Source organism: Triturus cristatus, chromosome 1_1 (assembly GCF_964204655.1).
Source record: "Triturus cristatus chromosome 1_1, aTriCri1.1, whole genome shotgun sequence".
Lineage (NCBI taxonomy): Eukaryota > Metazoa > Chordata > Amphibia > Caudata > Salamandridae > Triturus > Triturus cristatus.
The window spans coordinates 291,523,845-291,546,384 of NC_140579.1; positions in this window are offsets into that span (position 1 = coordinate 291,523,845).

Here is a 22,540-nt window from a genome sequence, read left to right on the forward strand (position 1 = left end):
TTCTCCTGCATTCCCATGCTTACTATTCAGCACTGTGTGGTATTTCAGATAGCAGTGTGTAACGCTAACACATTCAACATTACCAAGGCTCATTTCCTTTGCTCTAGTCTAATCACTCACCCAGGTTCCACATGCTCATGGTCTCAAGTAGCAGTTAGGACATGTGCTCTTTTCTGCCTCTCTAAACTATAAGCAAAATGTGTCAGGCTGTTACAGTAATTATCACTTGCTCTACCACAGTAGTAAATGTGCTTTGAAATTGCCAATCAAATATCGTTTTCTGCCTAGAATCACACCATGAGTCTGTGTGCACACAGGAATTGTTGTCAGAGATTTAATTTGTGTTGCTCTTGTTCTGTAAGACTTGCACTCGTAGGAAAGGGGCAGCTTGCTTTCTTGAACTGTGATGGTTAGCATTCAGCACAAATCACTATCTCACAGATGAGAGGCAAATGGTAACACATTTGAAAACAACAGGGTAGATTTTCCTTCCACTCCTGCAATGGGTGAGGTAGTTCCTACATGTTCAAAACTCCAATTAACCCTTACCACAGGTGATCTTACATACATCTCTGCAGTCTTCATGCAGTTGTGTAAGCGTCCATGCAGATCTCTCTTGCACCTGACAATACACAGTCTCCAGAAACACACTCTTAGCACACAGGCAGCTTCTTCTCCTGCATTCCCATGCTTACTATTCAGCACTGTGTGGTATTTCAGATAGCAGTGTGTAACGCTCACACATTCAACATCACCAAGGCTCATTTCCTTTGCTCTAGGCTAATCACTCGCCCAGGTTCTACATGCTCATGGTCTCAAGTAGCTGTTAGGACATGTGCTCTTTTCTGCCTCTCTAAACTATAAGGAAAATGTGTCAGGCTGTTACAGTAATTATCACTTGCTCTACCACAGTAGTAAATGTGCTCTGAAATTGCCAATCAAATATCGTTTTCTGCCTAGAATCACACCATGAGTCTGTGTGCACACAGGAATTGTTGTCAGAGATTTAATTTGTGTTGCTCTTGTTCTGTAAGACTTGCACTCGTAGGAAAGGGGCAGCTTGTTTTCTTGAACTGTGATGGTTAGCATTCAGCACAAATCACTATCTCACAGATGAGAGGCAAATGGTAACACATTTGAAAACAGCAGGGTAGATTTTCCTTCACCTCCTGCAATGGGTGAGGTAGTTCCTACATGTTCAAAACTCCAATTAATCCTTACCACAGGTGATCTTACATACATCTCTACAGTCTTCATGCAGTTGTGCAAGCGTCCATGCAGATCTCTCTTGCACCTGTTAATACACAGTCTCCAGAAACACACTCTTAGCACACAGGCAGCTGCTTCTCCTGCATTCCCATGCTTACTATTCAGCACTGTGAGGTATTTCTGATAGCAGTGTGTGACGCTAACACATTCAACATCACCAAGGCTCATATCCTTTGCTCTAGTCTAATCACTCACCCAGGTTCCACATGCTCATGGTCTCAAGTAGCTGTTAGGACATGTGCTCTTTTCTGCCTCTCTAAACTATAAGGAAAATGTGTCAGGCTGTTACAGTAATTATCACTTGCTCTACCACAGTGGTAAATGTGCTTTGAAATTGCCAATCAAATATCGTTTTCTGCCTAGAATCACACCATGAGTCTGTGTCCACACAGGAATTGTTGTCAGAGATTTAATTCATGTTGCTCTTGTTCTGTAAGACTTGCACTCGTAGGAAAGGGGCAGCTTGTTTTCTTGAACTGTGATGGTTAGCAGTCAGCACAAATCACTATCTCACAGATGAGAGGCAAATGGTAACACATTTGAAAACAGCAGGTAGATTTTCCTTCCACTCCTGCAATGGGTGAGGTAGTTCCTACATGTTCAAAACTCCAATTAATCCTTACCACAGGTGATCTTACATACATCTCTGCAGTCTTCATGCAGTTGTGCAAGCGTCCATGCAGAACTCTCTTGCACCTGACAATACACAGTCTCCAGAAACACACTCTTAGCACACAGGCAGCTGCTTCTCCTGCATTCCCATGCTTACTATTCAGCACTGTATGGTATTTCAGATAGCAGTGTGTAACGCTAACACATTCAACATTACCAAGGCTCATTTCCTTTGCTCTAGTCTAATCACTCACCCAGGTTCCACATGCTCATGGTCTCAAGTAGCTGTTAGGACATGTGCTCTTTTCTGCCTCTCTAAACTATAAGGAAAATGTGTCAGGCTGTTACAGTAATTATCACTTGCTCTACCACAGTAGTAAATGTGCTTTGAAATTGCCAATCAAATATCGTTTTCCGCCTAGAATCACACCATGAGTCTGTGTGCACACAGGAATTGTTGTCAGAGATTTAATTCATGTTGCTCTTGTTCTGTAAGACTTGCACTCGTAGGAAAGGGGCAGCTTGTTTTCTTGAACTGTGATGGTTAGCAGTCAGCACAAATCACTATCTCACAGATGAGAGGCAAATGGTAACACATTTGAAAACAGCAGGTAGATTTTCCTTCCACTCCTGCAATGGGTGAGGTAGTTCCTACATGTTCAAAACTCCAATTAATCCTTACCACAGGTGATCTTACATACATCTCTACAGTCTTCATGCAGTTGTGCAAGCGTCCATGCAGATCTCTCTTGCACCTGACAATACACAGTCTCCAGAAACACACTCTTAGCACACAGGCAGCTGCTTCTCCTGCATTCCCATGCTTACTATTCAGCACTGTGAGGTATTTCAGATAGCAGTGTGTAACGCTAACACATTCAACATCACCACGGCTCATTTCCTTTGCTCTAGTCTAATCACTCACCCAGGTTCCACATGCTCATGGTCTCAAGTAGCTGTTAGGACATGTGCTCTTTTCTGCCTCTCTAAACTATAAGTAAAATGTGTCAGGCTGTTACAGTAATTATCACTTGCTCTACCACAGTGGTAAATGTGCTTTGAAATTGCCAATCAAATATCGTTTTTTGCCTAGAATCACACCATGAGTCTGTGTGCACACAGGAATTGTTGTCAGAGATTTAATTTGTGTTGCTCTTGTTCTGTAAGACTTGCACTCGTAGGAAAGGGGCAGCTTGTTTTCTTGAACTGTGATGGTTAGCATTCAGCACAAATCACTATCTCACAGATGAGAGGCAAATGGTAACACATTTGAAAACAACAGGGTAGATTTTCCTTCCACTCCTGCAATGGGTGAGGTAGTTCCTACATGTTCAAAACTCCAATTAACCCTTACCACAGGTGATCTTACATATATCTCTGCAGTCTTCATGCAGTTGTGTAAGCGTCCATGCAGATCTCTCTTGCACCTGACAATACCCAGTCTCCAGAAACACACTCTTAGCACACAGGCAGCTGCTTCTCCTGCATTCCCATGCTTACTATTCAGCACTGTGTGGTATTTCAGATAGCAGTGTGTAACGCTAACACATTCAACATCACCAAGGCTCATTTCCTTTGCTCTAGGCTAATCACTCACCCAGGTTCCACATGCTCATGGTCTCAAGTAGCTGTTAGGACATGTGCTCTTTTCTGCCTCTCTAAACTATAAGGAAAATGTGTCAGGCTGTTACAGTAATTATCACTTGCTCTACCACAGTGGTAAATGTGCTTGGAAATTGCCAATCAAATATCGTTTTCTGCCTAGAATCACAACATGAGTCTGTGTGCACACAGGAATTGTTGTCAGAGATTTAATTCGTGTTGCTCTTGTTCTGTAAGACTTGCACTCGTAGGAAAGGGGCAGCTTGCTTTTTTGAACTGTGATGGTTAGCATTCAGCACAAATCACTATCTCACAGATGAGAGGCCAATGGTAACACATTTGAAAACAACAGGGTAGATTTCCCTTCCACTCCTGCAATTTGTGAGGTAGTTCCTACATGTTCAAAACTCCAATTAACCCTTACCACAGGTGATCTTACATACATCACTGCAGTCTTCATGCAGTTGTGTAAGCGTCCATGCAGATCTCTCTTGCACCTGACAATACACAGTCTCCAGAAACACACTCTTAGCACACAGGCAGCTGCTTCTGCATTCCCATGCTTACTATTCAGCACTGTGTGGTATTTCAGATAGCAGTGTGTAACGCTAACACATTCAACATCACCAAGGCTCATTTCCTTTGCTCTAGGCTAATCACTCACCCAGGTTCCACATGCTCATGGTCTCAAGTAGCTGTTAGGACATGTGTTCTTTTCTGCCTCTCTAAACTATAAGGAAAATGTGTCAGGCTGTTACAGTAATTATCACTTGCTCTACCACAGTAGTAAATGTGCTCTGAAATTGCCAATCAAATATCGTTTTCTGCCTAGAATCACACCATGAGTCTGTGTGCACACAGGAATTGTTGTCAGAGATTTAATTTGTGTTGCTCTTGTTCTGTACGACTTGCACTCGTAGGAAAGGGGCAGCTTGTTTTCTTGAACTGTGATGGTTAGCATTCAGCACAAATCACTATCTCACAGATGAGAGGCAAATGGTAACACATTTGAAAACAACAGGGTACATTTTCCTTCCACTCCTGCAATGGGTGAGGTAGTTCCTACATGTTCAAAACTCCAATTAACCCTTACCACAGGTGATCTTACATACATCTCTGCAGTCTTCATGCAGTTGTGCAAGCGTCCATGCAGATCTCTCTTGCACCTGACAATACACAGTCTCCAGAAACACACTCTTAGCACACAGGCAGTTGCTTCTCCTGCATTCCCATGCTTACTATTCAGCACTGTGTGGTATTTCAGATAGAAGTGTCCAACGCTAACACATTCAACATCACCAAGGCTCATTTCCTTTGCTCTTGTCTAATCACTCACCCAGGTTCCACATGCTCATGGTCTCAAGTAGCTGTTAGGACATGTGCTCTTTCCTGCCTCTCTAAACTATAAGCAAAATGTGTCAGGCTGTTACAGTAATTATCACTTGCTCTACCACAGTAGTAAATGTGCTTTGAAATTGCCAATCAAATATCGTTTTCTGCCTAGAATCACACCATGAGTCTGTGTGCACACAGGAATTGCTGTCAGCGATTTAATTTGTGTTGCTCTTGTTCTGTAAGACTTGCACTCGTAGGAAAGGGGCAGCTTGTTTTCTTGAACTGTGATGGTTAGCATTCAGCACAAATCACTATCTCACAGATGAAAGGCAAATGTTAACACATTTGAAAACAACAGGGTAGATTTTCCTTCCACTCCTGCAATGGGTGAGGTAGTTCCTACATGTTCAAAACTCCATTTAACCCTTACCACAGGTGATCTTACATACATCTCTGCAGTCTTCATGCAGTTGTGTAAGCGTCCATGCAGAACTCTCTTGCACCTGACAATACACAGTCACCAGAAACACAATCGTAGCACACAGGTAGCTGCTTCACCTGCATTCCCATGCTTACTATTCAGCACTGTGTGGTATTTCAGATAGCAGTGTGTAACGCTAACACATTCAACATCACCAAGGCTCATTTCCTTTGCTCTAGTCTAATCACTCACCCAGGTTCCACATGCTCATGGTCTCAAGCAGCTGCTAGGACATGTGCTCTTTTCTGCCTCTCTAAACTATAATGAAAATGTGTCAGGCTGTTACAGTAATTATCACTTGCTCTACCACAGTGGTAAATGTGCTTTGAAATTGCCTATCAAATATCGTTTTCTGCCTAGAATCACACCATGAGTCTGTGTGCACACAGGAATTGTTGTCAGAGATTTAATTGGTGTTGCTCTTGTTCTGTAAGACTTGCACTCGTAGGAAAGGGGCAGCTTGCTTTCTTGAACTGTGATGGTTAGGATTCAGCACAAATCACTATCTCACAGATGAGAGGCAAATGGTAACACATTTGAAAACAACAGGGTAGATTTTCCTTCCACTCCTGCAATGGGTGAGGTAGTTCCTACATGTTCAAAACTCCAATTAACCCTTACCACAGGTGATCTTACATACATCTCTGCAGTCTTCATGCAGTTGTGTAAGCGTCCATGCAGATCTCTCTTGCACCTGACAATACACAGTCTCCAGAAACACACTCTTAGCACACAGGCAGCTGTTTCTCCTGCACTCCCATGCTTACTATTCAGCACTGTGTGGTATTTCAGATAGCAGTGTGTAACGATAACACATTCAACATCACCAAGGCTCATTTCCTTTGCTCTAGTCTAATCACTCACCCAGGTTCCACATGCTCATGGTCTCAAGTAGCTGTTAGGACATGTGCTCTTTTCTGCCTCTCTAAACTATAAGGAAAATGTGTCAGGCTGTTACAGTAATTATCACTTGCTCTACCACAGTAGTAAATGTGCTTTGAAATTGCCAATCAAATATCGTTTTCCGCCTAGAATCACACCATGAGTCTGTGTGCACACAGGAATTGTTGTCAGAGATTTAATTCGTGTTGCTCTTGTTCTGTAAGATTTGCACTCGTAGGAAAGGGGCAGCTTGTTTTCTTGAACTGTGATGGTTCGCATTCAGCACAAATCACTATCTCACAGATGAGAGGCAAATGGTAACACATTTGAAAACAGCAGGGTAGATTTTCCTTCACCTCCTGCAATGGGTGAGGTAGTTCCTACATGTTCAAAACTCCAATTAACCCTTACCACAGGTGATCTTACATATATCTCTGCAGTCTTCATGCAGTTGTGTAAGCGTCCATGCAGATCTCTCTTGCACCTGACAATACACAGTCTCCAGAAACACACTCTTAGCACACAGGCAGCTGCTTCTCCTGCATTCCCATGCTTACTATTCAGCACTGTGTGGTATTTCAGATAGCAGTGTGTAACGCTAACACATGCAACATCACCAAGGCTCATTTCCTTTGCTCTAGGCTAATCACTCACCCAGGTTCCACATGCTCATGGTCTCAAGTAGCTGTTAGGACATGTGCTCTTTTCTGCCTCTCTAAACTATAAGGAAAATGTGTCAGGCTGTTACAGTAATTATCACTTGCTCTACCACAGTGGTAAATGTGCTTTGAAATTGCCAATCAAATATCGTTTTCTGCCTAGAATCACACCATGAGTCTGTGTGCACACAGGAATTGTTGTCAGAGATTTAATTCGTGTTGCTCTTGTTCTGTAAGACTTGCACTCGTAGGAAAGGGGCAGCTTGTTTTCTTGAAGTGTGATGGTTAGCATTCAGCACAAATCACTATCTCACAGATGAGAGGCAAATGGTAACACATTTGAAAACAACAGGGTAGATTTTCCTTCCACTCCTGCAATGGGTGAGGTAGTTCCTACATGTTCAAAACTCCAATTAACCCTTACCACAGGTGATCCTACATACATCTTTGCAGTCTTCATGCAGTTGTGTAAGCGTCCATGCAGATCTCTCTTGCACCTGACAATACACAGTCTCCAGAATCACACTCTTAGCACACAGGCAGCTGCTTCTCCTACATTCCCATGCTTACTATTCAGCACTGTGTGGTATTTCAGATAGCAGTGTTTAACGCTAACACATTCAACATCACCAAGGCTCATTTCCTTTGCTCTAGTCTAATCACTCACCCAGGTTCCACATGCTCATGGTCTCAAGTAGCTGTTAGGACATATGCTCTTTTCTGCCTCTCTAAACTATAAGGAAAATGTGTCAGGCTGTTACAGTAATTATCACTTGCTCTACCACAGTAGTAAATGTGCTTTGAAATTGCCAATCAAATATCGTTTTCCGCCTAGCATCACACCATGAGTCTGTGTGCACACAGGAGTTGTTGTCAGAGATTTAATTCGTGTTGCTCTTGTTCTGTAAGACTTGCACTCGTAGGAAAGGGGCAGCTTGTTTTCTTGAACTGTGATGGTTAGCATTCAGCACAAATCACTATCTCACAGATGAGAGGCAAATGGTAACACATTTGAAAACAGCAGGTAGATTTTCCTTCCACTCCTGCAATGGGTGAGGTAGTTCCTACATGTTCAAAACTCCAATTAATCCTTACCACAGGTGATCTTACATACATCTCTGCAGTCTTCATGCAGTTGTGCAAGCGTCCATGCAGATCTCTCTTGCACCTGACAATACACAGTCTCCAGAAACACACTCTTAGCACACAGGCAGCTGCTTCTCCTGCATTCCCATGCTTACTATTCAGCACTGTGTGGTATTTCAGATAGCAGTGTGTAACGCTAACACATTCAACATTACCAAGGCTCATTTCCTTTGCTCTAGTCTAATCACTCACCCAGGTTCCACATGCTCATGGTCTCAAGTAGCTGTTAGGACATGTGCTCTTTTCTGCCTCTCTAAACTATAAGCAAAATGTGTCAGGCTGTTACAGTAATTATCACTTGCTCTACCACAGTAGTAAATGTGCTTTGAAATTGCCAATCAAATATCGTTTTCTGCCTAGAATCACACCATGAGTCTGTGTGCACACAGGAATTGTTGTCAGAAATTTAATTTGTGTTGCTCTTGTTCTGTAAGACTTGCACTCGTAGGAAAGGGGCAGCTTGCTTTCTTGAACTGTGATGGTTAGCATTCAGCACAAATCACTATCTCACAGATGAGAGGCAAATGGTAACACATTTGAAAACAACAGGGTAGATTTTCCTTCCACTCCTGCAATGGGTGAGGTAGTTCCTACATGTTCAAAACTCCAATTAACCCTTACCACAGGTGATCTTACATACATCTTTGCAGTCTTCATGCAGTTGTGTAAGCGTCCATGCAGATCTCTCTTCCACCTGACAATACACAGTCTCCAGAAACACACTCTTAGCACACAGGCAGCTGCTTCTCCTGCATTCCCATGCTTACTATTCAGCACTGTGTGGTATTTCAGATAGCAGTGTGTAACGCTAACACATTCAACATCACCAAGGCTCATTTCCTTTGCTCTAGTCTAATCACTCACCCAGGTTCCACATGCTCATGGTCTCAAGTAGCTGTTAGGACATATGCTCTTTTCTGCCTCTCTAAACTATAAGGAAAATGTGTCAGGCTGTTACAGTAATTATCACTTGCTCTACCAGAGTAGTAAATGTGCTTTGAAATTGCCAATCAAATATCGTTTTCCGCCTAGAATCACACCATGAGTCTGTGTGCACACAGGAATTGTTGTCAGAGATTTAATTCGTGTTGCTCTTGTTCTGTAAGACTGACTTGCACTCGTAGGAAAGGGGCAGCTTGTTTTCTTGAACTGTGATGGTTAGCATTCAGCACAAATCACTATCTCACAGATGAGAGGCAAATGGTAACACATTTGAAAACAGCAGGTAGATTTTCCTTCCACTCCTGCAATGGGTGAGGTAGTTCCTACATGTTCAAAACTCCAATTAATCCTTACCACAGGTGATCTTACATACATCTCTGCAGTCTTCATGCAGTTGTGCAAGCGTCCATGCAGATCTCACTTGCACCTGACAATACACAGTCTCCAGAAACACACTCTTAGCACACAGGCAGCTGCTTCTCCTGCATTCCCATGCTTACTATTCAGCACTGTGTGGTATTTCAGATAGCAGTGTGTAACGCTAACACATTCAACATTACCAAGGCTCATTTCCTTTGCTCTAGTCTAATCACTCACCCAGGTTCCACATGCTCATGGTCTCAAGTAGCAGTTAGGACATGTGCTCTTTTCTGCCTCTCTAAACTATAAGCAAAATGTGTCAGGCTGTTACAGTAATTATCACTTGCTCTACCACAGTAGTAAATGTGCTTTGAAATTGCCAATCAAATATCGTGTTCTGCCTAGAATCACACCATGAGTCTGTGTGCACACAGGAATTGTTGTCAGAGATTTAATTTGTGTTGCTCTTGTTCTGTAAGACTTGCACTCGTAGGAAAGGGGCAGCTTGCTTTCTTGAACTGTGATGGTTAGCATTCAGCACAAATCACTATCTCACAGATGAGAGGCAAATGGTAACACATTTGAAAACAACAGGGTAGATTTTCCTTCCACTCCTGCAATGGGTGAGGTAGTTCCTACATGTTCAAAACTCCAATTAACCCTTACCACAGGTGATCTTACATACATCTCTGCAGTCTTCATGCAGTTGTGTAAGCGTCCATGCAGATCTCTCTTGCACCTGACAATACACAGTCTCCAGAAACACACTCTTAGCACACAGGCAGCTTCTTCTCCTGCATTCCCATGCTTACTATTCAGCACTGTGTGGTATTTCAGATAGCAGTGTGTAACGCTCACACATTCAACATCACCAAGGCTCATTTCCTTTGCTCTAGGCTAATCACTCGCCCAGGTTCTACATGCTCATGGTCTCAAGTAGCTGTTAGGACATGTGCTCTTTTCTGCCTCTCTAAACTATAAGGAAAATGTGTCAGGCTGTTACAGTAATTATCACTTGCTCTACCACAGTAGTAAATGTGCTCTGAAATTGCCAATCAAATATCGTTTTCTGCCTAGAATCACACCATGAGTCTGTGTGCACACAGGAATTGTTGTCAGAGATTTAATTTGTGTTGCTCTTGTTCTGTAAGACTTGCACTCGTAGGAAAGGGGCAGCTTGTTTTCTTGAACTGTGATGGTTAGCATTCAGCACAAATCACTATCTCACAGATGATTGGCAAATGGTAACACATTTGAAAACAGCAGGGTAGATTTTCCTTCACCTCCTGCAATGGGTGAGGTAGTTCCTACATGTTCAAAACTCCAATTAATCCTTACCACAGGTGATCTTACATACATCTCTACACTCTTCATGCAGTTGTGCAAGCGTCCATGCAGATCTCTCTTGCACCTGACAATACACAGTCTCCAGAAACACACTCTTAGCACACCGGCAGCTGCTTCTCCTGCATTCCCATGCTTACTATTCAGCACTGTGAGGTATTTCAGATAGCAGTGTGTGACGCTAACACATTCAACATCACCAAGGCTCATATCCTTTGCTCTAGTCTAATCACTCACCCAGGTTCCACATGCTCATGGTCTCAAGTAGCTGTTAGGACATGTGCTCTTTTCTGCCTCTCTAAACTATAAGGAAAATGTGTCAGGCTGTTACAGTAATTATCACTTGCTCTACCACAGTGGTAAATGTGCTTTGAAATTGCCAATCAAATATCGTTTTCTGCCTAGAATCACACCATGAGTCTGTGTCCACACAGGAATTGTTGTCAGAGATTTAATTCATGTTGCTCTTGTTCTGTAAGACTTGCACTCGTAGGAAAGGGGCAGCTTGTTTTCTTGAACTGTGATGGTTAGCAGTCAGCACAAATCACTATCTCACAGATGAGAGGCAAATGGTAACACATTTGAAAACAGCAGGTAGATTTTCCTTCCACTCCTGCAATGGGTGAGGTAGTTCCTACATGTTCAAAACTCCAATTAATCCTTACCACAGGTGATCTTACATACATCTCTGCAGTCTTCATGCAGTTGTGCAAGCGTCCATGCAGAACTCTCTTGCACCTGACAATACACAGTCTCCAGAAACACACTCTTAGCACACAGGCAGCTGCTTCTCCTGCATTCCCATGCTTACTATTCAGCACTGTATGGTATTTCAGATAGCAGTGTGTAACGCTAACACATTCAACATTACCAAGGCTCATTTCCTTTGCTCTAGTCTAATCACTCACCCAGGTTCCACATGCTCATGGTCTCAAGTAGCTGTTAGGACATGTGCTCTTTTCTGCCTCTCTAAACTATAAGGAAAATGTGTCAGGCTGTTACAGTAATTATCACTTGCTCTACCACAGTAGTAAATGTGCTTTGAAATTGCCAATCAAATATCGTTTTCCGCCTAGAATCACACCATGAGTCTGTGTGCACACAGGAATTGTTGTCAGAGATTTAATTCATGTTGCTCTTGTTCTGTAAGACTTGCACTCGTAGGAAAGGGGCAGCTTGTTTTCTTGAACTGTGATGGTTAGCAGTCAGCACAAATCACTATCTCACAGATGAGAGGCAAATGGTAACACATTTGAAAACAGCAGGTAGATTTTCCTTCCACTCCTGCAATGGGTGAGGTAGTTCCTACATGTTCAAAACTCCAATTAATCCTTACCACAGGTGATCTTACATACATCTCTACAGTCTTCATGCAGTTGTGCAAGCGTCCATGCAGATCTCTCTTGCACCTGACAATACACAGTCTCCAGAAACACACTCTTAGCACACAGGCAGCTGCTTCTCCTGCATTCCCATGCTTACTATTCAGCACTGTGAGGTATTTCAGATAGCAGTGTGTAACGCTAACACATTCAACATCACCACGGCTCATTTCCTTTGCTCTAGTCTAATCACTCACCCAGGTTCCACATGCTCATGGTCTCAAGTAGCTGTTAGGACATGTGCTCTTTTCTGCCTCTCTAAACTATAAGTAAAATGTGTCAGGCTGTTACAGTAATTATCACTTGCTCTACCACAGTGGTAAATGTGCTTTGAAATTGCCAATCAAATATCGTTTTTTGCCTAGAATCACACCAAGAGTCTGTGTGCACACAGGAATTGTTGTCAGAGATTTAATTTGTGTTGCTCTTGTTCTGTAAGACTTGCACTCGTAGGAAAGGGGCAGCTTGTTTTCTTGAACTGTGATGGTTAGCATTCAGCACAAATCACTATCTCACAGATGAGAGGCAAATGGTAACACATTTGAAAACAACAGGGTACATTTTCCTTCCACTCCTGCAATGGGTGAGGTAGTTCCTACATGTTCAAAACTCCAATTAACCCTTACCACAGGTGATCTTACATACATCTCTGCAGTCTTCATGCAGTTGTGCAAGCGTCCATGCAGAACTCTCTTGCACCTGACAATACACAGTCTCCAGAAACACACTCTTAGCACACAGGCAGCTGCTTCTCCTGCATTCCCATGCTTACTATTCAGCACTGTGTGGTATTTCAGATAGCAGTGTGTAACGCTAACACATTCAACATTACCAAGGCTCATTTCCTTTGCTCTAGTCTAATCACTCACCCAGGTTCCACATGCTCATGGTCTCAAGTAGCTGTTAGGACATGTGCTCTTTTCTGCCTCTCTAAACTATAAGGAAAATGTGTCAGGCTGTTACAGTAATTATCACTTGCTCTACCACAGTGGTAAATGTGCTTTGAAATTGCCAATCAAATATCGTTTTCCGCCTAGAATCACACCATGAGTCTGTGTGCACACAGGAATTGTTGTCAGAGATTTAATTCGTGTTGCTCTTGTTCTGTAAGACTTGCACTCGTAGGAAAGGGGCAGCTTGCTTTCTTGAACTGTGATGGTTAGCATTCAGCACAAATCACTATCTCACAGATGAGAGGCAAATGGTAACACATTTGAAAACAACAGGGTAGATTTTCCTTCCACTCCTGCAATGGGTGAGGTTGTTCCTACATGTTCAAAACTCCAATTAACCCTTACCACAGGTGATCTTACATACATCTCTGCAGTCTTCATGCAGTTGTGCAAGCGTCCATGCAGAACTCTCTTGCACTTGACAATACACAGTCTCCAGAAACACACTCTTAGCACACAGGCAGCTGCTTCTCCTGCATTCCCATGCTTACTATTCAGCACTGTGTGGTATTTCAGATAGCAGTGTGTAACGCTAACACATTCAACATTACCAAGGCTCATTTCCTTTGCTCTAGTCTAATCACTCACCCAGGTTCCACATGCTCATGGTCTCAAGTAGCTGTTAGGACATGTGCTCTTTTCTGCCTCTCTAAACTATAAGGAAAATGTGTCAGGCTGTTACAGTAATTATCACTTGCTCTACCACAGTGGTAAATGTGCTTTGAAATTGCCAATCAAATATCGTTTTCCGCCTAGAATCACACCATGAGTCTGCGTGCACACAGGAATTGTTGTCAGAGATTTAATTCGTGTTGCTCTTGTTCTGTAAGACTTGCACTCGTAGGAAAGGGGCAGCTTGCTTTCTTGAACTGTGATGGTTAGCATTCAGCACAAATCACTATCTCACAGATGAGAGGCAAATGGTAACACATTTGAAAACAACAGGGTAGATTTTCCTTCCACTCCTGCAATGGGTGAGGTAGTTCCTACATGTTCAAAACTCCAATTAACCCTTACCACAGGTGATCTTACATACATCTTTGCAGTCTTCATGCAGTTGTGTAAGCGTCCATGCAGATCTTTCTTGCACCTGACAATACACAGTCTCCAGAAACACACTTTTAGCACACAGGCAGCTGCTTCTCCTGCATTCCCATGCTTACTATTCAGCACTGTGTGGTATTTCAGATAGCAGTGTGTAACGCTAACACATTCAACATCACCAAGGCTCATTTCCTTTGCTCTAGTCTAATCAGTCACCCAGGTTCCACATGCTCATGGTCTCAAGTAGCTGTTAGGACATATGCTCTTTTCTGCCTCTCTAAACTATAAGGAAAATGTGTCAGGCTGTTACAGTAATTATCACTTGCTCTACCACAGTAGTAAATGTGCTTTGAAATTGCCAATTAAATATCGTTTTCCGCCTAGAATCACACCATGAGTCTGTGTGCACACAGGAATTGTTGTCAGAGATTTAATTCGTGTTGCTCTTGTTCTGTAAGACTTGCACTCGTAGGAAAGGGGCAGCTTGTTTTCTTGAACTGTGATGGTTAGCATTCAGCAAAAATCACTATCTCACAGATGAGAGGCAAATGGTAACACATTTGAAAACAGCAGGTAGATTTTCCTTCCACTCCTGCAATGGGTGAGGTAGTTCCTACATGTTCAAAACTCCAATTAATCCTTACCACAGGTGATCTTACATACATCTCTGCAGTCTTCATGCAGTTGTGCAAGCGTCCATGCAGATCTCTCTTGCACCTGACAATACACAGTCTCCAGAAACACACTTTTAGCACACAGGCAGCTGCTTCTCCTGCATTCCCATGCTTACTATTCAGCACTGTGTGGTATTTCAGATAGCAGTGTGTAACGCTAACACATTCAACATCACCAAGGCTCATTTCCTTTGCTCTAGTCTAATCACTCACCCAGGTTCCACATGCTCATGGTCTCAAGTAGCTGTTAGGACATATGCTCTTTTCTGCCTGTCTAAACTATAAGGAAAATGTGTCAGGCTGTTACAGTAATTATCACTTGCTCTACTACAGTAGTAAATGTGCTTTGAAATTGCCAATTAAATATCGTTTTCCGCCTAGAATCACACCATGAGTCTGTGTGCACACAGGAATTGTTGTCAGAGATTTAATTTGTGTTGCTCTTGTTCTGTAAGACTTGCACTCGTAGGAAAGGGGCAGCTTGTTTTCTTGAACTGTGATGGTTAGCATTCAGCACAAATCACTATCTCACAGATGAGAGGCAAATGGTAACACATTTGAAAACAGCAGGTAGATTTTCCTTCCACTCCTGCAATGGGTGAGGTAGTTCCTACATGTTCAAAACTCCAATTAATCCTTACCACAGGTGATCTTACATACATCTCTGCAGTCTTCATGCAGTTGTGCAAGCGTCCATGCAGATCTCTCTTGCACTTGACAATACACAGTCTCCAGAAACACACTCTTAGCACACAGGCAGCTGCTTCTCCTGTATTCCCATGCTTACTAATAAGCACTGTGTGATATTTCAGATAGCAGTGTGTAACGCTAACACATTCAACATTACCAAGGCTCATTTCCTTTGCTCTTGTCTAATCACTCACCCAGGTTCCACATGCTCATGGTCTCAAGTAGCTGTTAGGGCATTTGCTCTTTTCTGCCTCTCTAAACTATAAGCAAAATGTGTCAGGCTGTTACAGTAATTATCACTTGCTCTACCACAGTAGTAAATGTGCTTTGAAATTGCCAATCAAATATCGTTTTCTGCCTAGAATCACACCATGAGTCTGTGTGCACACAGGAATTGTTGTCAGAGATTTAATTTGTGTTGCTCTTGTTCTGTAAGACTTGCACTTGTAGGAAAGGGGCAGCTTGCTTTCTTGAACTGTGATGGTTAGCATTCAGCACAAATCACTATCTCACAGATGAGAGGCAAATGGTAACACATTTGAAAACAACAGGGTAGATTTCCTTCCACTCCTGCAATGGGTGAGGTAGTTCCTACATGTTCAAAACTCCAATTAACCCTTACCACAGGTGATCTTACATACATCTCTGCAGTCTTCATGCAGTTGTGTAAACGTCCATGCAGATCTCTCTTGCACCTGACAATACACAGTCTCCAGAAACACACTCTTAGCACACAGGCAGCTTCTTCTCCTGCATTCCCATGCTTACTATTCAGCACTGTGTGGTATTTCAGATAGCAGTGTGTAACGCTAACACATTCAACATCACCAAGGCTCATTTCCTTTGCTCTAGGCTAATCACTCACCCAGGTTCTACATGCTCATGGTCTCAAGTAGCTGTTAGGACATGTGCTCTTTTCTGCCTCTCTAAACTATAAGGAAAATGTGTCAGCCTGTTACAGTAATTATCACTTGCTCTACCACAGTAGTAAATGTGCTCTGAAATTGCCAATCAAATATCGTTTTCTGCCTAGAATCACACCATGAGTCTGTGTGCACACAGGAATTGTTGTCAGAGATTTAATTCGTGTTGCTCTTGTTCTGTAAGACTTGCACTCGTAGGAAAGGGGCAGCTTGTTTTCTTGAACTGTGATGGTTAGCATTCAGCACAAATCACTATCTCACAGATGAGAGGCAAATGGTAACACATTTGAAAACAGCAGGTAGATTTTCCTTCCACTCCTGCTATGGGTGAGGTAGTTCCTACATGTTCAAAACTCCAATTAATCCTTACCACAGGTGATCTTACATACATCTCTGCAGTCTTCATGAAGTTGTGCAAGCGTCCATGCAGATCTCTCTTGCACCTGACAATACACAGTCTCCAGAAACACACTCTTAGCACACAGGCAGCTGCTTCTCCTGCATTCCCTTGCTTACTATTCAGCACTGTGTGGTATTTCAGATAGCAGTGTGTAACGCTAACACATTCAACATTACCAAGGCTCATTTCCTTTGCTCTAGTCTAATCACTCACCCAGGTTCCACATGCTCATGGTCTCAAGTAGCTGTTAGGACATGTGCTCTTTTCTGCCTCTCTAAACTATAAGGAAAATGTGTCAGGCTGTTACAGTAATTATCACTTGCTCTACCACAGTAGTAAATGTGCTATGAAATTGCCAATCAAATATCATTTTCCGCCTAGAATCACACCATGAGTCTGTGTGCACACAGGAATTGTTGTCAGAGATTTAATTCATGTTGCTCTTGTTCTGTAAGACTTGCACTCGTAGGAAAGGGGCAGCTTGTTTTCTTGAACTGTGATGGTTAGCAGTCAGCACAAATCACTATCTCACAGATGAGAGGCAAATGGTAGCACATTTGAAAACAGCAGGTAGATTTTCCTTCCACTCCTGCAATGGGTGAGGTAGTTCCTACATGTTCAAAACTCCAATTAATCCTTACCACAGGTGATCTTACATACATCTCTGCAGTCTTCATGCAGTTGTGCAAGCGTCCATGCAGAACTCTCTTGCACCTGACAATACACAGTCTCCAGAAACACACTCTTAGCACACAGGCAGCTGCTTCTCCTGCATTCCCATGCTTACTATTCAGCACTGTGTGGTATTTCAGATAGCAGTGTGTAACGCTAACACATTCAACATCACCAAGGCTCATTTCCTTTGCTCTAGGCTAATCACTCACCCATGTTCTACATGCTCATGGTCTCAAGTAGCTGTTAGGACATGTGCTCTTTTCTGCCTCTCTAAACTATAAGGAAAATGTGTCAGGCTGTTACCGTAATTATCACTTGCTCTACCACAGTAGTAAATGTGCTCTGAAATTGCCAATCAAATATCGTTTTCTGCCTAGAATCACACCATGAGTCTGTGTGCACACAGGAATTGTTGTCAGAGATTTAATTCGTGTTGCTCTTGTTCTGTAAGACTTGCACTCATAGGAAAGGGGCAGCTTGTTTTCTTGAACTGTGATGGTTAGCATTCAGCACAAATCACTATCTCACAGATGAGAGGCAAATGGTAACACATTTGAAAACAGCAGGGTAGATTTTCCTTCACCTCCTGCAATGGGTGAGGTAGTTCCTACATGTTCAAAATTCCAATTAATCCTTACCACAGGTGATCTTACATACATCTCTACAGTCTTCATGCAGTTGTGCAAGCGTCCATGCAGATCTCTCTTGCACCTGACAATACACAGTCTCCAGAAACACACTCTTAGCACACAGGCAGCTGCTTCTCCTGCATTCCCATGCTTACTATTCAGCACTGTGAGGTATTTCAGATAGCAGTGTGTAACGCTAACACATTCAACATCACCACGGCTCATTTCCTTTGCTCTAGTCTAATCACTCACCCAGGTTCCACATGCTCATGGTCTCAAGTAGCTGTTAGGACATGTGCTCTTTTCTGCCTCTCTAAACTATAAGGAAAATGTGTCAGGCTGTTACAGTAATTATCACTTGCTCTACCACAGTGGTAAATGTGCTTTGAAATTGCCAATCAAATATCGTTTTCCGTCTAGAATCACACCATGAGTCTGTGTGCACACAGGAATTGTTGTCAGAGATTTAATTCGTGTTGCTCTTGTTCTGTAAGACTTGCACTCGTAGGAAAGGGGCAGCTTGCTTTCTTGAACTGTGATGGTTAGCATTCAGCACAAATCACTATCTCACAGATGAGAGGCAAATGGTAACACATTTGAAAACAACAGGGTAGATTTTCCTTCCACTCCTGCAATGGGTGAGGTTGTTCCTACATGTTCAAAATTCCAATTAACCCTTACCACAGGTGATCTTACATACATCTCTGCAGTCTTCATGCAGTTGTGCAAGCGTCCATGCAGAACTCTCTTGCACTTGACAATACACAGTCTCCAGAAACACACTCTTAGCACACAGGCAGCTGCTTCTCCTGCATTCCCATGCTTACTATTCAGCACTGTGTGGTATTTCAGATAGCAGTGTGTAACGCTAACACATTCAATATTACCAAGGCTCATTTCCTTTGCTCTAGTCTAATCACTCACCCAGGTTCCACATGCTCATGGTCTCAAGTAGCTGTTAGGACATGTGCTCTTTTCTGCCTCTCTAAACTATAAGGAAAATGTGTCAGGCTGTTACAGTAATTATCACTTGCTCTACCACAGTGGTAAATGTGCTTTGAAATTGCCAATCAAATATCGTTTTCCGCCTAGAATCACACCATGAGTCTGTGTGCACACAGGAATTGTTGTCAGAGATTTAATTCGTGTTGCTCTTGTTCTGTATGACTTGCACTCGTAGGAAAGGGGCAGCTTGCTTTCTTGAACTGTGATGGTTAGCATTCAGCACAAATCACTATCTCACAGATGAGAGGCAAATGGTAACACATTTGAAAACAAGAGGGTAGATTTTCCTTCCACTCCTGCAATGGGTGAGGTAGTTCCTACATGTTCAAAACTCCAATTAACCCTTACCACAGGTGATCTTACATACATCTTTGCAGTCTTCATGCAGTTGTGTAAGCGTCCATGCAGATCTCTCTTGCACCTGACAATACACAGTCTCCAGAAACACACTTTTAGCACACAGGCAGCTGCTTCTCCTGCATTCCCATGCTTACTATTCAGCACTGTGTGGTATTTCAGATAGCAGTGTGTAACGCTAACACATTCAACATCACCAAGGCTCATTTCCTTTGCTCTAGTCTAATCACTCACCCAGGTTCCACATGCTCATGGTCTCAAGTAGCTGTTAGGACATGTGCTCTTTTCTGCCTCTCTAAACTATAAGGAAAATGTGTCAGGCTGTTACAGTAATTATCACTTGCTCTACCACAGTAGTAAATGTGCTTTGAAATTGCCAATCAAATATCATTTTCCGCCTAGAATCACACCATGAGTCTGTGTGCACACAGGAATTGTTGTCAGAGATTTAATTCATGTTGCTCTTGTTCTGTAAGACTTGCACTCGTAGGAAAGGGGCAGCTTGTTTTCTTGAACTGTGATGGTTAGCAGTCAGCACAAATCACTATCTCACAGATGAGAGGCAAATGGTAACACATTCGAAAACAGCAGGTAGATTTTCCTTCCACTCCTGCAATGGGTGAGGTAGTTCCTACATGTTCAAAACTCCAATTAATCCTTACCACAGGTGATCTTACATACATCTCTGCAGTCTTCATGAAGTTGTGCAAGCGTCCATGCAGATCTCTCTTGCACCTGACAATACACAGTCTCCAGAAACACACTCTTAGCACACAGGCAGCTGCTTCTCCTGCATTCCCTTGCTTACTATTCAGCACTGTGTGGTATTTCAGATAGCAGTGTGTAACGCTAACACATTCAACATTACCAAGGCTCATTTCCTTTGCTCTAGTCTAATCACTCACCCAGGTTCCACATGCTCATGGTCTCAAGTAGCTGTTAGGACATGTGCTCTTTTCTGCCTCTCTAAACTATAAGGAAAATGTGTCAGGCTGTTACAGTAATTATCACTTGCTCTACCACAGTAGTAAATGTGCTATGAAATTGCCAATCAAATATCATTTTCCGCCTAGAATCACACCATGAGTCTGTGTGCACACAGGAATTGTTGTCAGAGATTTAATTCATGTTGCTCTTGTTCTGTAAGACTTGCACTCGTAGGAAAGGGGCAGCTTGTTTTCTTGAACTGTGATGGTTAGCAGTCAGCACAAATCACTATCTCACAGATGAGAGGCAAATGGTAGCACATTTGAAAACAGCAGGTAGATTTTCCTTCCACTCCTGCAATGGGTGAGGTAGTTCCTACATGTTCAAAACTCCAATTAATCCTTACCACAGGTGATCTTACATACATCTCTGCAGTCTTCATGCAGTTGTGCAAGCGTCCATGCAGAACTCTCTTGCACCTGACAATACACAGTCTCCAGAAACACACTCTTAGCACACAGGCAGCTGCTTCTCCTGCATTCCCATGCTTACTATTCAGCACTGTGTGGTATTTCAGATAGCAGTGTGTAACGCTAACACATTCAACATCACCAAGGCTCATTTCCTTTGCTCTAGGCTAATCACTCACCCAGGTTCTACATGCTCATGGTCTCAAGTAGCTGTTAGGACATGTGCTCTTTTCTGCCTCTCTAAACTATAAGGAAAATGTGTCAGGCTGTTACCGTAATTATCACTTGCTCTACCACAGTAGTAAATGTGCTCTGAAATTGCCAATCAAATATCGTTTTCTGCCTAGAATCACACCATGAGTCTGTGTGCACACAGGAATTGTTGTCAGAGATTTAATTCGTGTTGCTCTTGTTCTGTAAGACTTGCACTCATAGGAAAGGGGCAGCTTGTTTTCTTGAACTGTGATGGTTAGCATTCAGCACAAATCACTATCTCACAGATGAGAGGCAAATGGTAACACATTTGAAAACAGCAGGGTAGATTTTCCTTCACCTCCTGCAATGGGTGAGGTAGTTCCTACATGTTCAAAATTCCAATTAATCCTTACCACAGGTGATCTTACATACATCTCTACAGTCTTCATGCAGTTGTGCAAGCGTCCATGCAGATCTCTCTTGCACCTGACAATACACAGTCTCCAGAAACACACTCTTAGCACACAGGCAGCTGCTTCTCCTGCATTCCCATGCTTACTATTCAGCACTGTGAGGTATTTCAGATAGCAGTGTGTAACGCTAACACATTCAACATCACCACGGCTCATTTCCTTTGCTCTAGTCTAATCACTCACCCAGGTTCCACATGCTCATGGTCTCAAGTAGCTGTTAGGACATGTGCTCTTTTCTGCCTCTCTAAACTATAAGGAAAATGTGTCAGGCTGTTACAGTAATTATCACTTGCTCTACCACAGTGGTAAATGTGCTTTGAAATTGCCAATCAAATATCGTTTTCCGTCTAGAATCACACCATGAGTCTGTGTGCACACAGGAATTGTTGTCAGAGATTTAATTCGTGTTGCTCTTGTTCTGTAAGACTTGCACTCGTAGGAAAGGGGCAGCTTGCTTTCTTGAACTGTGATGGTTAGCATTCAGCACAAATCACTATCTCACAGATGAGAGGCAAATGGTAACACATTTGAAAACAACAGGGTAGATTTTCCTTCCACTCCTGCAATGGGTGAGGTTGTTCCTACATGTTCAAAATTCCAATTAACCCTTACCACAGGTGATCTTACATACATCTCTGCAGTCTTCATGCAGTTGTGCAAGCGTCCATGCAGAACTCTCTTGCACTTGACAATACACAGTCTCCAGAAACACACTCTTAGCACACAGGCAGCTGCTTCTCCTGCATTCCCATGCTTACTATTCAGCACTGTGTGGTATTTCAGATAGCAGTGTGTAACGCTAACACATTCAACATTACCAAGGCTCATTTCCTTTGCTCTAGTCTAATCACTCACCCAGGTTCCACATGCTCATGGTCTCAAGTAGCTGTTAGGACATGTGCTCTTTTCTGCCTCTCTAAACTATAAGGAAAATGTGTCAGGCTGTTACAGTAATTATCACTTGCTCTACCACAGTGGTAAATGTGCTTTGAAATTGCCAATCAAATATCGTTTTCCGCCTAGAATCACACCATGAGTCTGTGTGCACACAGGAATTGTTGTCAGAGATTTAATTCGTGTTGCTCTTGTTCTGTATGACTTGCACTCGTAG